This window comes from Hyposmocoma kahamanoa, unplaced genomic scaffold, assembly GCF_003589595.1.
Source record: "Hyposmocoma kahamanoa isolate Upper Pololo Valley unplaced genomic scaffold, ASM358959v1 210, whole genome shotgun sequence".
In the NCBI taxonomy this organism is placed as follows: Eukaryota; Metazoa; Arthropoda; class Insecta; order Lepidoptera; family Cosmopterigidae; genus Hyposmocoma; species Hyposmocoma kahamanoa.
In genome coordinates, this window is record NW_020653731.1 from 7,293,313 (window position 1) to 7,311,938 (window position 18,626).

An 18,626-nucleotide genomic window follows, 5' to 3' on the forward strand; every position below is an offset into this window, starting at 1 on the left:
GAATGTGTCTGCATGGCAGTGATAGGAGAGGTCGGGTGTATAGGCGCCCAGGTGAACGATTTTCGCAGTGCTGTTTCACTGAAACTGTTGCATATGGCGGCGGCTCTTGTATGATGTGGGCTGGAATTTCTTTAGACGGGAAAACCGAACTCGTTTTCGTGCCTGGGGGAGGCCGAGGAGGAGGATTGACAGCCGATCGGTATATTACCGATATTCTCCTAGAACATGTTGTTCCGTACGCGGGGTTTGTCGGCGATAACTTCTTATTGATGCACGATAATGCGCGGTGTCACACTTCGCGTATAACTAAGCGGTTTCTGGAAGAAGTCCGTATACAGACCATGGACTAGCCAGCGCTTAGTCCAGACATGAATCCCATCGAATATTTATGGGACGAGCTCAAACGAAGGGTTCGAGCCAGAAATCCGGCACCTTCAAATATCAATGAGCTCAAGATGGCGTTGTTAGAGGAATGGGACGGAATTCCTCAAGAAGTTATTAAAAAGTTGATCAGGTCAATGAAAAATCGACTACAAGCTGTTACTAGGGCTAGAGAGGGTAACACCAATTATTAGTTAAATAAATTTATTATTATTATTTTATTTTTTTTGTTTTAATTCAAATAACAATCTCCATAAATTATTTTTCTAAATTCCTATTTTCCCTAATTGTTAACTTTATTACCATTATTTCAAAAACCACGCAATCGATTTTTATGCTAATGGGACCGTCTTAAAGCTAAAGTTTCAGGCTATCAGAAAATAAGACATTTTTATTAATTGACTGGGTAGTTTTTGATAAAAGCTACTTTATTAGTCTGAGTCGGTTTGGTTGCTCGCGAGTGTATAATATAACATAAATAAAAAAAATAAATAGTATAATATTGTATGTACAGGGTCAAGAGCACGTCAAGCTTAACATTTAAGATTTAAATCCAACTCAATGCCGCTTACGGTAAGAAGGTAAAGTACAAAGTGCAAAGTACAAAGTACGAAGTGTCAACCTTGACGTGCTCACACTTAAAATTAAAAGATTTAAGGTGAATTTGTAAAATAATAACAAAATAGCCTTGATGTTAAGAAATTATATATTATTGAATTAAATTATATATGTTAATGAAGTGTTCAGTGCTTAAGTCCAATGTGTCTTCAGTAAGCCAAAACAACGTTCAATACAATTCGTGGCCTGGATATGACGCCTGGTGTAATTCTCTTCTGGTGGCCCTGGTGCAGCATTTAAGATAGGCGTCATTAGCCAGACTCTTTGTGGGTATCCAGAATCACCAAAAACAATTAGGATTGTTTAGATTAAAAATTAATCATAGGAGGCAGGTAGTTGACAATTTGTTTGTAAAACTTAAAAGCTGTTTTTATTATAGGTCTAAATGTTTAGACTAACAACAAAAATGTATAGATTATGCAAAAAGTAGTTATGTATAAATGTTCAATTTTGTTCCTTACCCTATGTTATGCCATGTTTGTTCACCATTTTGATGAAACCCATGCATGTATAGTTCTACTTGGCTGGACAACCATATAAAGGAGTCATGTGTGGCTCCACCATACTTAGCATCGACTTTTAATATTTTCAAGTTATGATCACAAATCTGTAAAATAGACAAAATTGTTGGTTGATACAGAGATAAATACCTATGCTATTTACATATTTATGAATTAAATAAAGTAACTATATAATTAACTAACTTCAGCATGTAACCTTGTGCAATTTCAGATTTATATTAACCCTTCAACTAACTGTGCAAAAATTACAGGACAAACAATTTCAATTTTAATACTAAAATTATCTTGTCAACCAATGAAAAGTGTAATAGGCTAAAACTTACCATTTGTACAATTAATGAGTGGTATACTTTTATAAAAAAGATGCTTATCTACCACGGACTTCACAATAGTTACATGGGTGCAGTTAATGCGCCCTATATATATTATATAGTCTAACATTTCGTACTCATGTCAAGAATGTCACCAAATGTGCGTACCAGAGGCTAGGGTTCGTATTGCGCAACGCTGCGCCATTTACTGCCTCAGCAACGCGCACGTTATATACAGCACTGGTTCGCAGCGTCCACGAGGCGAGTGCAGTGGTCTGGTCTCAAGGGAAGAAACATATTCTTATGTTGGAACAAGTACAAAAAAGTTTTTAAGATACCAATATAAAAAGAATCACATTTACTACCCATTTATGTATCCAACACGGTTCCTACAGGGTCACCTAGGTTTCGAGTCGTTGGAGTTACGCAGAAATTTGTCCTTACTCACCTCCGTATTAAATGTTATAAGGAATAATATAAACAGTATGTACCTTGTGGAAATGACCCTTAAATTCAATGTACCTAGAGACTACTGTACCAGGCGACGAGGTGTGCCCTTGTTAGCAACTGTGCCTATACGCACTGAACAATACCGACACTTTCCCCTTCCCTGAGCGGCTTCTCTCCTCAACTCCGTACTCGCAGCAACGCCGCAATATGATCTATTTGTGACAGGGATCTATGCGAGACTGTTGAATGAATGGAAAAGAGTGCTAGAGAAAAGACAGGATGGATTTTAGTTTATTAGTTAGTTATTTAACTTAAGTTTAGATTAGTAATATGTTTTGTTTAAGATTTTTACTTGTTTTTAATTTTAATTTTTGTTAATTTTTCTTTTGTTTTATCTTTATTTTTATTTTGTTAAAATTAAATTGGCGTAACGCTATGGTCAATGAATACCGTCAGGTTATACCATTTATAATTGAATAAATAAATATTACACCACATAAATGAAATCTTATTTGGAACTTGCAAAATTCATTAAAATAATTGATTAAAGTGAAATGGTACAAATACATCATCATTTATGTGTTATTTTACTGAAATGTCACTTGCTTCTGGGCTTGACTCGTTGCGTTTATGGGAACACCCATTTACTTATTACATTTGGATGATCGAGGGCTTCTACAACTTGCCTAATGCAACGACTAGTTGTTCGCTGCAGCAAATGTTGCAAGACACACACGATCTACTGGTAAGAGCCTGTCGCCAGGAAACTCAAGGCACAAAAAACCTACAAAAACAATATTATTGTTATCATAACCTCTTTGGTGGTTGGTACCCATTAATATTACACTTCATATTACAGCAGTAGGCATAATTTCTTTACCTTAACTTCTTGTAGTATTGCTACGGTTCCTCTCAAACAGGTACGGGCCCGTAGGTCGCAGTCTAAATGGTTCCCGAAACATAAAACCGGCATTTCGCCGATTTGCTCCAAGGACCGCCATCGTTCGTTACAAGTTCGTTACGCTACATCACGTGACATTGTTAACAAAAAGACACGTTGTCTAGGCCCTCTGATTGGGACAGCCAATAGCGCACACTTATTTCAATTTTATCGCGCGTGTCGCGACTATCATGCGTAGCCATGCTACGGAGGCAGTTATATCTAATTTTTTTTATACGAATTGTAACTGCGCATTTGACCTCCATCTCACCTGATGGAAAATTACGATGAGGTCGACCATGGAGCATGCTCACCTAAATTATGCCTATTCCATTTCGCCCTGAAAATGTTGAAGTTATAACGTTCAGGGAATGAGTCTGCAGGTAGGGAATTCCATTCCATAGCCGTTCGCCGTATAAATATGCAAGCGTAACGCTTCGTGCGAATCTTTGAAATATCGACAACATTGGGGTGGAACCCAAGCCTAGTCCTCCGATGATGGAAATGGTAATTCGGAATTAAATCGTGTAATTCCATCGCACGCTCTGCGAGATATATCCTGTAAAATATCGATAAGCAGGCAACTTTACGGCGGTGTTCAAGGCTCTGCAGCTTCGCCTCTACTAATTCCGAGTCACGTATATTGTAATAATGGAAACCACCCTATTATAATATAATACATGACGTAACTGGTTTATGACTGTACCATCTCAGTCAGCCTGTAAAGAGTCCAAAACGTTGGTTTCTGTGAAAAAATGATCTCTATAGATTTTAAGACTTTCGTGGTTATTCACTAAATGATTATCACTAATATCAGTTTTTTACCACGGTATGACTTCTTTTTATTTTCCCGATATTTCGGAACGGTTGCACGCTCCATGGTCACGGGTTGACTGGACGGCGACAGTTGACAGCTTTAAGAGCAGACATATCTACCCTCCTGAAGAAAAAGTCAAAGAAGTCATACCGTGGTAAGAAACCTGATATTTATTTATTTATTTATTTGGGATAACAACAGCAATAATGATAGGTTACAAAAAAATAATTACATATTACAAAGCCAGTAACAGTTATCCTCGATTTGTACATTAAAATAAAAACAGAGCATGGGGTGTCTATAAGCGTGATAAATAATTATACAGATTATAGTACATATACAATTTTAATTTAATTTTAAGAGTTGTGGTAGACAGAAGTACTACTTAGGTGGCCGTTAAAATAAAAACATCAGAAATATCTGAAAAATTGTGGTCGTGGTGATTTAAAATATCATTAAGGGCGTAAATTTTCGAAGAATAACAATTTTTTTATCGTAATTTAAAAAAAAAAATGATATAAATTTTTTTCTTATTTTTCCTCAAGTAGTTATGCGCAGGTCCACCCTCCAGCGCCCGCTTATCGTTGAATTTTGGGACATGCTGTATACATACATATAATTGTGAAACAAATTAAGTAAACTAAATACGTACACTACGTACCACACGCAAAATAGGCGCCTTGTCGTCGAGTTGCGGACACCAGCCCGTTACACCAAGTACCAAGTACGTACACTTACATACAAACAATACTTACTATACACAATAAAACTTAATAAGTATTATACACTATTAATCATAAATACTTCTAACATTATAAAAATATCAAACTATAACTATAAAAGAAATGAATAAATAAATGAGCAAAATAAAATAAATTAAGTGAACGTATGCATCGCGTTTGAATATTACCTATGATCTCTATAGAAATTAGGGTGGTTCTTTACGAGAAGTGTAATTTCAGTTATATGTATAGAAGGGGCAGAATTTAAAATTTTTTAAAGTGGCTACTGTATGGTTTTTTCAAGCTGTATATAGCCCGTCTACACATCTCTTTTGAGCTTTGAATACGCGCTCAAGGAAAGAATAAAAAGTAATAAGTACCAGGACCTCGTCTGAATCACGAATACTATGTGAGTGCAATCGCGAGTTTGTATCGATGCAGTCAAGCTCTTGCATTGCGTTTACATCGCTGTTTAAAATCGCCGTATGTAACCGTTCTTAAGTTATATCCAAAAAACCAACCGCCTTCGTTTACATGTAGCGCACTCGCACGACTCCCCCTTTAAAGCTGCTAATTAAAAATATTTATCTTTGTGCCATGACAATTTGTGATTCAGCTAAAGCAGTTAACGAATTTACGAACTCCGTCATTGTTATCTGCGCGACTTGCTTTGCTTCTTAGCGTTAGCATAAATCAATACTTACGAGAATGTCAGTTTTGATTATGCAAATTTTGTTCGGGTAATTCTCTATGGAAATCTTTGCAGTTGCCTTGACGTGTGTTTATTGCTGAACAAAACGTAAGGAGACATAAATAAATGTAAGCGATATGGTTTTTTATTGCGTTTCAAGTAAGAGTTCAAGATATTTAAGATCTTAGATATTTAAGAACTTAATAAAACTGTAGTCAGGCATTTTCTACTGTCATTTTTGGTGCTAAATAAATGTGAACGCTACGTAAACAGTATGAGGTACAATTTTCAATAAGGAATTTTGAGTATGTAATGTAAATGTATCATATAGTTATGTTATGTATCATATAATATTTTTAATTTAATGCTCATTTAATGTAATTTGATTTAAATAAGAACGATATCTATATCTATAACGTAGTAGATGCGGGCGGCGTTCCTTACACACACCGTGTGTCATTGACGTGCGGTTCCTGTACAATACTTCATTTAGTTTGTTGTTAAACATTCAAGATAGCGGACGAAGATGCGGTCCTCTTAGGAAATTAATTTACATCGATTTGTTGTTCATTTCGCTATTTAACTAATTCTGTGAACATAAATTTAAAGTTTTGAATTATTCGATATTTGTGATTAATTTCTTTATTATAATATAATATTTAATAATCTCAAAATACTGAGCAAAATTTCAAACTCAGTCTCGATCTCGTTTCGGCAAGCGTGCAATGATGTATGTTAAAATAAGACAAAACTTAATATCATACATTAATAAGCAACTGTGTGTTGTGACTACGCAATAACAGACTGTATATAATATGAATAAAACAGTTACTATGGATATCATATAAATATAAAAAAGACTGGGCTGCATGGTTCCGCAAGAAAAAGTACATAACATAACATCAATAAATTTCAACAACTCAACTGTAATTTTTTCTTTTACTTATTTTTTTTATTTTAGTAATTTTTATATTCTCATCTTTGAAACATTTAAATAATGCCATCTTGTGTGCTACGGTATTGTAGGAATATTTCACAAAATATCAGTGCAAAAATGAGAATAACCATTCACAGGCACACACGATTAATCTGTTTTGGTTATGTTCTGCATTATTATTATAATGATGATAATACTATCTCAATATTATCTACTTGCCTATCTCATGCTTATTCCCAACAGGTATAGACTGTCACGTCTGTCCACGGTACTACGGTAATGATACTCTTTGACAAAATTCGACACTAAAACAGAACACTATCACTATTGATAGTGTTTTGTTTGGAACATATAGTTTCTGTGGATGTTCTTGTCTATAGATTGAAGTCTTTGTTTAATGTAAACTTTTTTCATATAGCAATTCACAAAATATAACGAACGTTCAATATAAAGTTACTGAAGCGGACTGTGTCAATGGGTGCTATTGAGGAGCGAGTAAACCAAAGGGATGTACTTACAGTTAATTTAAAAACATACAGCTATAAATTAAACAGAGAACAAGCGACAAAGAAATAGGCGCCATAAATAAATACATTTAAACTTGGAATTTCAACCTAAAACTAAACTGCTTTTAGGAAATGAAACTATTTTTCCGGATTTAAATCGCGTATATTTGTTTTTTCAAACAAACCGACGTTTGGGGCCCTTTAAAGGTCTCATGGTCACGGTAATGGTCAGGACAGTGTTGGGCGTTAATCAATTAAATTTCAATCAATAATTCAATCAGATTAAAAAATCAATTCAATTGAAATCAATTGCAATTAAATCAATTGCGACGCGTCGCAATTGCTTTAATTGCGATTGATTTTAATTGCAATTGATTTCAATTGAATTGATTTTACTTGCAATTAAATTTGCAATTAAAATCAATTCCGGTCGGTTGGGGGCCCCGGTTGGGAACCCCGCTTGGGGGCCCCGGTTGGGGGCCCGGTTGGAAGCCCGGGTTGGGGGCCCCGGTTGGGGGCCCCGGTTGGGGGCCCCGGTTGGGGCCCCGGTTGGGGACCCGGTTGGGGGGCCCGGTTGGGGGGCCCGGTTGGGGCCCCGGTTGGGGGCAGGTTGGGGGCAGGTTGGGAGCCGCGTTGGGGGCCCGTTTGTGGGGCTCGGTTGGGGGCGCCCGGTTGGGGGCGCCCGGTTGGGGGCCCGGTTGGGGGCCCCGGTTTGGGGGCCCGGTTTGGGGGCCCCGGTTTGGGGACCCCGGTTTGGGGGCCCCGGTTTGGGGGCCCCGATTTAGGGCCCGGTTAGGGGGCCCCGGTTGGGGGCCCCGGTTTGGGGGCCCCTATTTGGGGGCCCCGGTTTAGGGACCCGGTTTGGGGGCCCCGGTTGGGGGCACGTTTGGGGGCCGTGGTTGGTTGGCTCGGTTGGGGACCTGGTTCGGAGCCATCAGGCCCCTTAACTGGCCCCTAACCGGGCCCTCAACCGGGGCCCCAACCGGGCCCCCGACCGGGCCCCCCAAACCGGGCCCCTAAACCGGGGCCCCCAAACCGGGGGCCCCAAACCGGGGGCCCAAACCGGGGCCCTCAAACCGGAGCCCCAAACCGGAGCACCCAAACCGGGGCCCCCAAACCCGGGCCCCCAAACCGGGGCCCCCAACGCAGCCCCCAACGCGGCCCCCAACCGGGGGCCCCAACCGGTGGCCACAACTGGGGCCCCCAACCGGGCCTCCCAACCGGCCCCCCAACCGGGGGCCCCAACCGGGGCCTCCAACTGGGCCCCTAACCGGGGGCCCCAACCGGGGCCCCCAAACCGGGGGCCCCAGACCGGGGCCCCCAAACTGGGGCCCCCAAATCGGGGCCCCCAAACCGGGACCCCCAAACCGGGGCCCCCAACCGTGCCCCACAAACGGGCCCCCAACGCGGCCCCCAACCGGGCCCCCCAACCGGGTCCACAACCGGGCGCCCAACTGGGGCCCTAACCGGGGGCCCCAACCGGGGCCTCCAACTGGGCCCCTAACCGGGGGCCCCAACCGGGGCCTCCAACTGGGCCCCAACCGGCCCCCTAACCGGGCCCCCAACCGGGGATCCCAACCGGGGCCCCCAACCGGGACTAACTGACCCCCATATGCCCTATAAATTTATCATAATTGTCAGTTTTAATTGTTAATTGTTAATCAAAAACATTGAAAAGATTGAAAATTGATTAATTGTTAATTGTAGATATTTGCGATTAACGATTGATCAATTGTTAATTGCGGTTCTCGCAATTAACAATTGATCAATCGTTAATTGCTGTTTCGCAATTAACAATTAATCAATTGTCAATCTTTAATTGCCAGAACAATTAAATTTTGCCCAACACTGGGTCAGGATGGTACACTTTACATAGATTTGCACTTTTTGCTATGCTTCATAATGTATATTCTTTTGTGTTTATTTTTTATTTTTGAGGTGGTACCTTTTACCATAACGATGTCTTACTTTCTCAATCTTGTATCTTATAAATGATTGAAATGATTAATCAGGAGATGGCAAAACTTTCTATTTATTTTAAATTTCTTATGAAGGGTGTTAATTTGAATGTATTACTTTAAGAATAGGTAAAAGTTAGTGTGTAAATATGACGGAAACATAATGTGAAATCAGCCTGCAAAAGTATACACAATCCATTCTTTGTATTTCAATAACTTCGTGCTTTAAGATACGAGTTTGAGAAAATAAGACGACAATAACTTGGCTATGTGAAAATGAGAATATGGATAACTGTATTTGGCACTGACTAGCTTTACCTAAAATATTATTCATTGGAAATCGATAGAGTTCGTCCAGGAAAGTACCTTACCTATTTCTGCCGCAAAGAAGTAATGTCAGCATTACTGTGTTCCACTTATGAAGGGTAAAGGAGCTGGTGAAATTACAGGCACGTGGGACTTGTCAACTTATGTCTGAAAGTGACAGGAACAGTGGCAGTGCCCCTCAGATCTTTGCAATTTAGAACTCTCAGTGGCACTGCAACTGTTATGGACAAGCGTGTAGCGTACTATCAGGCACACGACTTGTTCGTCCCGTCACGTCATTTATAGTTGTTGTTGTTCCGAATAAAAAAAAAATAGGACTATATAAAGTATAATACGTACAAAAAGATTTGTAGTGACTGCTGCGATTCGCTACACTTACATGCTATAATTTCATTTTTAATATCAATTAACCCTAACACTCATTTTATATATTATACACTTAAGTTTACATAACTAAATAAATTATTCAACTAAAGTAAATGTGACCAAAAACATGTTCGGAAATGCAAACAAATTCGGTTCTGATACTGCTTTTTTAGATACTAATCTAAGCTAACATATTAAGGGACATTAGAGGTACAGGTAACCTCGTAAAAATTATTTATTTAGTCTAAGGAAATATATTAAATAGGCGTTATATATATTAAGATGATGTTTATTTGATGTTAGAATGTGTGTCTCGTATGGCCCATAGTACCTTTTGACGTTATCTTCATCACATCCCTTATTTATTTAGTAGGGCATAGACCTCCAATGACTTCATATTCCTAGCAAACTTCACTCATCTTCTAATGGTGTTCACACACGTTCCGGACGATCTCTCCGCTTTCGTAAGGTATATAAGGTGAATGTTGTAATAAAAAAGGTAAAGATTTTTTGAATTCGTTCGAAACATATTATGTAACTATTTACTTTAATAACTAAAACAAAAACACACACAATAAGCGCCTGTTATTTCACCAATGGAAAGATGATTTCTATAATAATGACGTATTTATCATAACTGCTTTTGAAAATATTTAGACTACTGACTGCTTCAATGGGTACCCATATTATGGACGTTCGTACAGGACCGTTTCGTTTATTTACAAAAGACACCCTAGAGTTTCTTATATATTTCCATTCAGGAAAATATACCTTGCAATTAAGTGCTAATATTAAATCATTTTTATGGTACCATTTCTCGCTTTTAAAGGTAGGAATAAAGACACTTACCTTTTTTTTATATTATTAACTTGGTGATTACGATTATTGTTCGTCGTTTCTTGAGTTTCTTTCTTCTAGGGTTTGTTAATTTACGAAAACGATACCAAGTGTTTAACGATACCAAAGTTTTTTTTTATGTTACCAAGTGGCGAGACAAACAAGTCGCGCGTCTGGCGGTAAGCGACACGCCTGCCCACAGCGGTTGCAGTGCCACTCAGAACTTTAAATCATAAAGTTCTGGGGGGCGACTGCTACTGCGCCCGTCACCCTGAAACATAAGTTGACAAGTCCCATGTCCTTGTAATTTCACCAGCACCCTTGTCCTTCAAAACCGGAACGCAGTAATGTGAGCATTACCGCTTGGCGGCAGTACCTAATAGGTAAAGTGGCAATACATCCCTGGACGAACTGTTTCACAAGGAGCTCTACTGCTACTAAATAATGTTTCTTTTCAGTCACCGTTACTTTTAATGGCACCTGCAAAAAGATGTTGTGTGCTGGAAACCACATTTCAAGTAACGCAGCAGTAAACAAATTATGAAAATTGAGCACATTGCATTAGCAAATTTAAAATTATAAATTCAAAGCCTATTTGCCCGTGTCACAACAACGTCTAGTCTAATTACCGTCAGGCTAATGCTTATAAAATATACAAAACGGTAAAAGCAGCTAAAGCTTTTCCAGTAATTATTTCGCTTATACGAGTCTTGTCATAGTATAAGTATAAACAGTAAAACGCAGCAGATGCCGCTGCGGTGCGAGACAGAGCAGTGAAACCCTGGCGTTAGTTGCAATATTAAATTTCTCATCTAGATGCACGGAATTTGTCGTAAAATTTACCAGTTAACTCATCGTGGTTTTGTTCCATCTAGACAAGGATATCTAATTGCGAGCTATAGTGGTTTTCACAAAAACATAGTGCTGCGTCATTCCTTGCGTAAGGATTGGACCACACTCGTCTGCTACGCAACCGCACTGCGGCCACATTAGAATTGTTTTTCCATGATATATCGCCTGCTCGCACCACATCTGTGACGTGCCCGAAAAAATAACATGCTTGTATGTGGATACGATGCCGGAAACGCATGCGGCCTAGTTTCAGCGCCTCCTTAAACATTTTTTTACCCTGTACACCTTCAGAATATTCTATGTTATTTGTTGAATTTTGTCTACATCAGAAAAAAGCAAGAAAGTAGGGCGAATGTTATAGAAATAAAGACGTTGCGTAGTATGTGTGATGGTCTTAGAGACAGAATGAGTGTGATAGGAGAGAGTTGTGGTATGAAATATGATATAGTGACTAGGATAGAAAAAGCGAATGCTTCGATAGTGTGATCATGTGGAAAAGATTGATATTAGTACGTAACGGCACAAATTAATAGACCGAAAAGTGGATGGAAACGTGACGATAGGTCTACGTTCATATTTTAACCAGACAGAGAGTGTCCTCAAAAAAAAATTAGCTAGCATTGTTAGACCATGCGCGCTTCATGTGCCTACGTTCCTTCCTCTTACATGCAAGATGTGGCATGATCTCTCGCCTGAAGTGTTTTCTTTGCGTTATAACATGAGGTTCTTCGAAGGACGTATCAACAGAGCTACATGGATGCGCTTCGATGTAATTGAAATACCCACTTATTGTTTTAGATTAATTATTAGTGTAGCTTAATTTTTTAGTACGTAGAAATTCTGTATCTGGTTAGAGATGAACTCACCAGTATTGAGTCAAACTGGTTATGGTTTTTACAATGCTGCATGTACTTGATAATGCTATTTGAAATGTGTGTTAAATAAATGAAAAAAAAGATGACTACCTCCCTTCATTTGCCTCCTACTTTACATAAACAAAAAGTCAGGCCAAAAAGTAAAAGAATGAATAGGAGGGATCTTTGCATTCTCCGTTGGCAGATAAGAGTGATAAGCACATATGTCATGATCATCAATACTTATACATGTTTGCGTAGGTTCGGTTAGATGACTTTTATGCCATTATGCGCAAAGAGTCAGCCTCGTTACTCAGCAGACTACGTGCCAGCTCCAACTTAACATTGGAAATCATTGCCCGGAGAGCCAATACTAAAATATGAGGCATTTCTAAATTATGCGGCAATTATTTTCGCCTCGCATGCCTCAGCAAGGCCTAGGAGCGAATTTTCTTTATATTTTATAATTTTAGATTTAGTACCTACTAACATAATTTTAATAATATTGTTACTAACAAATGTGACTTTCTCTGTTGTCGGAAAATAAAAATTATTATGATTATTACTTATACCTTCTGGCAAACTAAGACAATTGATCTAGTTTATATTTCAGCTTTCTATAACTATAACTGCCTCAATGGCATGAACGGTTAGCATGCTGGACTGCCATGCAGAGGTCCCGGATTCTATTCTACGGAGAAATATTTGTATGATCTATATTTATTTCTATCGTGAGTGTGGGTGTATTTTGTGGTTGTCTATGTGTATGTCCATGGTACCCGCGATACAGCGTTTCCCTTGTGCGGGGCTATGTTGAGTGTGTGCGCTCTTATTATTATATATCTTATTGTCACTAGGATATTTTTTAATGACATCCAGTGACGGGACGAACAAATCGTGCGCTTGGTGGTAAGCGACATGCCTGTCTATAACAGTTACAGTGTCACTCAGATATTTAAATCAAGTGCTACTTGCTTACAACTACATTACTGCTTAACGGCAGAAATAATAAGATATACATATATGGAAATAGTAAAATAAATGAAATATTCCCACCGCTATTACAATAATGTTATAACTCAAAATATGTGAATTCAAGATTATACCATTATTGAACGTAAAATTTGATTCTCTGCACGTCAATAAAACCGTCTTTAGAATATTGTAAGAAACAACTGCCTCCGTAGCCGAACGGTTACCATGCCGGACTGCCACGCAGAGGTCCTAGGTTCGATTCCCGGGTCGGGAGAAGTATTTGTATGGCCTACATTTATTTCTCTCGTGAGTTTGGGTGTAATTTGTGGTTGTCTATGTGTGTGTCCATGGCACCCGCGACACAGGGTTTCCCTAGTGCGGGGCTATGTTGAGTGTGTGCGTTATTATAACTAATAGATATCTAGGCCAAAATAGTCGTTATTCAATAATATTAAATGATTTTTTCTCTTTTATTTTTAAATATATTTGGCAAGTAGGTAATTGTTTGTAATGAATTATAATTTACATTTTAATTATCTTTCACGGGAAACGAGTAATTCGTTTTTCGTCCATTCTGAGAAAATACACTTTTTGAGGTAATACACCATTGTATTAACAGTGCGATATGTTTTTGTGTAAAATAATTGTAAACGAAATTTCTCGAGAGTAATAAGTTTATTATTATTATTATTCGTCTCACGGGACCCGTCTACGCAGAGGATTTTAGCTACAATCCGCGACGCTGATACAATAGCCCCCTTAACATTGTCAATCTATCACGCGTGATCAGCGTACAGGATTGCGCGTTTGAATTTTTTTAAGATAAAGTTTTTTCACGCGCTATAGCTCGTGTTCGTTTTTTTACACTGGAGAGAGTGTCCGTGTAAAGCTAATAGAGCAGGATAGACCGCGTGAAACTGGCGCGTGTTGGAGTGCTCAATTGCGCGCGCGACTGATGAGCGCAATCACGCGGTCTTTCCCTTTTCCTTCCAACGTCTTTGCACACGCACAATCGCGCACGATTGCCGTATCATGCGCGATCAAGTAAGCCGCTATTGTGAGTTGGATAATGCATACATTTTCCAAGCATTGTGAACCTTCTTCGTCAGGCAGGTTCCATTATTATTTTTTACTGTACCGTCAGCGAGAGGTATTGTTAGTAAACATTCAAATTTTTTATTAATTACCTTAGATATTAAAGTCATACACGTACATGTCACCACGAAGATTTGACCCGTTGACCTTTCACAAACAGAGAAATTTTATTTTAATTTTTCATCATCATATATCATTATATTATATCATTTTCATAAGAACAAAGATCGCCACAACGACTGGTCTTCACCAGATTATCAGTCCACCTTGTGGGTAGTCTATGGACGCAGCGTCTTGCGGTACGCCGTCGCCAATCGAGAACTTTAGTAGCAGTAGGTAGAGCTCCTTGTGAAAGAGTACGTCCAGGGAAGTACTGCCACTTTACCTATTTCTGCCGCCAAGCATTAATGTCAGTATTACTGTTTTCCGGTTTTGAAGGGTAAGGGTGCTGGTGACATTACTGGTACACGGTACCTGTCAACTCATGTCTCAGGGTGACGGGCGCAGTGACGGTGCCCCATAGATCTTTGCGATTTGAAGCTCTGAGCGGCGCTGCAACTGTTATGGGCAGGCGTGTAGCTTGCTATCAGGCGCACGGCTTGTTCGTCCCGTTACTTAATATTATAAAAAAAACTTTAGCGTAAGCGAGAGGTATTGCTATTAAACGTTTACACTTACAAAGTAAAGACATAGATGTCCATACCGCTACAGGAATACTAAGGCCAAAAGCTGGACGACAGCGAGTGGGCGGTGGCGCGGTGGTGACGGCGATACGGGCGGGCGGCGGCGTAATAAAAATAGCCTGTCCTCTACGCCAGCGACCAGATCGCTTATTCTGAGTCAAAGTGGCGTAGCGAGAGTGTACTGTTTTATAGTATCCAATTATTGTATTCAATATGAGTTATTAAAGACGCAAGAAGATGTGAACTCGTACTACAAACAAAGAAAGCAAGAAGGCAAGTTTTGCCGAAATCACGACGAATAAAAACATAATCCGAATAAGTTCCACGATAACACTAGAATAACCGTGGAAACGTTTGACTATATTCTTGCAAATATCAAGCTAGAATTGGCATCACACTATTATTATGTCCAAATAGTATATATTATTAATAATCGTACTATTTTTACGGTCAACATGGTTGCTGTTCCATCTTGGTGGTCTTCCTAAAACTGCAGAAATTATTTCCTCTGACACCATCTTCTCTAAATTTGATTAATCGAAAAATAGGTGGGTGTAAGCAACAAGCCGACTCTATGACTATACTGCCTGTACTATATACTGACTGACTGCCACTGCAAACTTAGGCATTTAGATCAAGTCGCGCAAGTCGCCACCGATCTCATTTCGATCGGCTCTACCCCGCCGCCCACTGTCATGCAGTTTGTATCGTGACCGTCAATCTCTCAAAAAGCAAGCGTTCTACCATCGTTATCTATGTAAAGTTCTATTACAGCGATTTTGGCAAAGATAAATTTAGAAAGAAAGAAGAAAGAAAGAAAATACATTTATTTGTTTACCACAATGACACCACAAAAGACAAAAGACAAAAAAAAAAGAGAAAACGGAACAAAACAGAACTAAAACAAAACACGACCAAAAAATTCAACGTAAAACATTAAATAAATGATTACGAAACAAAAACACAAACAAAAAAGAAATGTAGGTATACCTATACAAAAATTTGATAAAATTAAAACGGGAACTATTCACACAAATATAAAAAGATGACTTTGTGTGGTGCCAGCCGCGGTAACTAAAGGGTGACAAACTCAGTATTTGCTGGAAAACGCAATGTGTTCCCAGCACTGATTTTCAGTTAAGACCCTAAGTGAGGTCACGGAACAACATATGCAAGCATACTTAGGTACTTACTTGAATATAACAATAAAATAATCGTCGGTCGTATTCATAAAGTCAATGTTAAAATCACCTAAGATTATTAATTGATCATAGTTTCCAAAAGACGAGACTGTGTCAGTCAGTGAGTCGAAAAACAAGTCGGCATCCAACCACAGCGGACAGTTGGCTGTGCCAATAATTATCCTGGCCCCGCACACAACAGACGAAAGCCACATTTGTTCAACACGGAGTGAAGGAGGGTGGGGCATGGTCCTCGCAGCAATACCTCGACGAATGTAAAATCCTACGCCGCCTCCGCGCGAACGCAGCTCACGTGGCCGCGTCACATGCCTCAGTCGGTAGCCTGGCAACTAAGTCTCGTTTTTGCGACGATATCTACTTCAAAGTTGCACACATGAGAGAGGCTGTGAATTCATCATGTCCAGTGCCCAAAGAGCCAGGATTCCATATTCCAACCGAAAGCATCCTGTAAGGCGTCGTTTTAAAGAGCTATAAGAAAAGTAATCGTAACACTCAAAAGGGCAGCATCCATTGTGTAAGTAAAATACATAAATAACTATGATAAAGAAAGATATTGTGTGATATTTTACCACCGCGTGGCTAAATATAATAAAATTAAAGTAAATAAAAATATAAATAGCATGTTAATATGTGATTGTGTTCTGTTACAGACCTCGTCATTTGCCAACGCACCCATGTACCACACAAAGTACCTACAGTTGTAAAAAAACATGAAAACATACAATATAACAGAACATGGGCAATACCTGACGGCGACACAAAATATTTTATTGCGCATTCTGAACACCAACACTCACGCCAGTCTCCCGGCGTACGCGGTGCGAGTGTTCGCCCTCAGCACGTCGAACAAAGATATGCCCGTCTCGGGTCCATACGAACCTCCACGAGGCAAGTCGGCATCGGTCTCGGACTTTTTGGATTTGAAAATTCGAAAGATTTTTTTAATAGTCATATTGCATAGTTTCTCTTTAAATTTTCTTACATTTATTATCCTAACAAAACGAGACTTACTGGCATCCTATGGTCTGTATCTCCTGAAGTTAAGTTCCTAATACGTATCATTAAGCACATAAACAAACAGAGTTAAACAACAGAGTTAAGTAAACTTCTATATCTCGTTTTGACATTAAAAGTACGACCTAATTTTATCAAAATACATTTAAGGAATTTGTTTTTTAATGCAATCATTATATCAAAATGAAGTCAAACAATAAAAAAGACAGATTTTAAAAACGGAAATAAACGTCCCGTTTTATTTTTTTTCTCATTTCCTTGTCATCCTAATTAAATATGTTTTTTAATGTCTTACGGTGGCCATCAAGAGCTGTATTCAGATCGGAATTACGAGCATAGAACTGTTCCTTAAATGATCTACCACCTTTCTTTTTCTTCTTTCTGTCCTTATACCATTAATATCCTGTACTATTATAATTTTCAAGGGTCTTACGAATGGAGGGTGTGATTTAATAACTTTACCAAACGCTCACGCGATGCGCTCCTCCTACCGCAAAAAGGCGGCTATTTGGTTTCGCGAATTAGAAAAGCATTCAGTTTAAATACAAGTTTCTATAAATAAAAATTATTATTCTGCATTGCTAAATAAATACCCTCCGTACTACCAGCAAAAACATCTCAAATAAAATGCAGTAATACACCGCAAATCCTGCACTTAAAAAGCACTAATGAAATTTTTGGTGTACTTCGATAAATATGATAATATTCCGTTTGAGCGGTTCTAATATTTACCATTGTAATGGTTACTCCTTAAAGTATAGTTTATAAACATTTATATTCAGGGTAAGTTTACCCTGAAAACGCTACTTACGGTATGTTTTCAATAAATAAACACCGAAATCACCAACTCAAACAATAACACGCACGATTGTCGTGACGTATTTTTGAAGTTGTTTATTTTTTTAAATGACAGATCCAGGCATTAAAAACTTTATGGTTTGCTAGAGTAGTTACTGAAATAGCAATTAATATTAGTTCTTTTACCTGTTATAACTTCGATATCCGATAAATCGGTATAAAATCATCACCGGCACCTTTAGCTGTGGTATGCGTCTACGGCTGCACGTATCGCGTGAGCGGATATAAACCATTTATTTCCATACCTACACATTATTATGACTTTTGTGGATTTATGTCTATTTCCAATTTTTATTGAAATCGGTTAACGTAATGTGGGTGAAATCCAATGAGCCGGACTCATCCCCTAATTTGCCGCCCTTAAAGGTGGAATATTTTCTTCAAATTTGAATCAGGACCACTACTGAGGCACCCCCTTTCTAACAAAAATAGTAACAAAAATAAGAAAGTCAAATTGAGAACTTCCTCCTTTTTTGCAGTCGGTTAAAAAAAGATAAGCTGGTAATAAACAATGATTGCTTCACAACAAAAAAAAGTGTGGTTACATAGAGCGTTTGCAGCGATTCAGTCGCGATGTAGTAGTTAATCGTTTACCTTTACACACGTGCAACTTATGCAGCGATACAATCGCGATACTCGTTTCTAACGATTCAACTGAGGGAGTCACCACACTTATCGACGCGGATTCACGGATCCTTTTTCACTCTTATC

General features: G+C 38.9%; 1 pseudogene; it reads right to left on the minus strand.

Annotated features, from left to right (window-relative positions):
- Nucleotides 1-1,131: 1,131 nt before the first annotated feature.
- LOC113227354 lies at nt 1,132-3,254 on the minus strand (annotated as a pseudogene).
- Between the last annotated feature and the right edge of the window lie 15,372 nt (nt 3,255-18,626).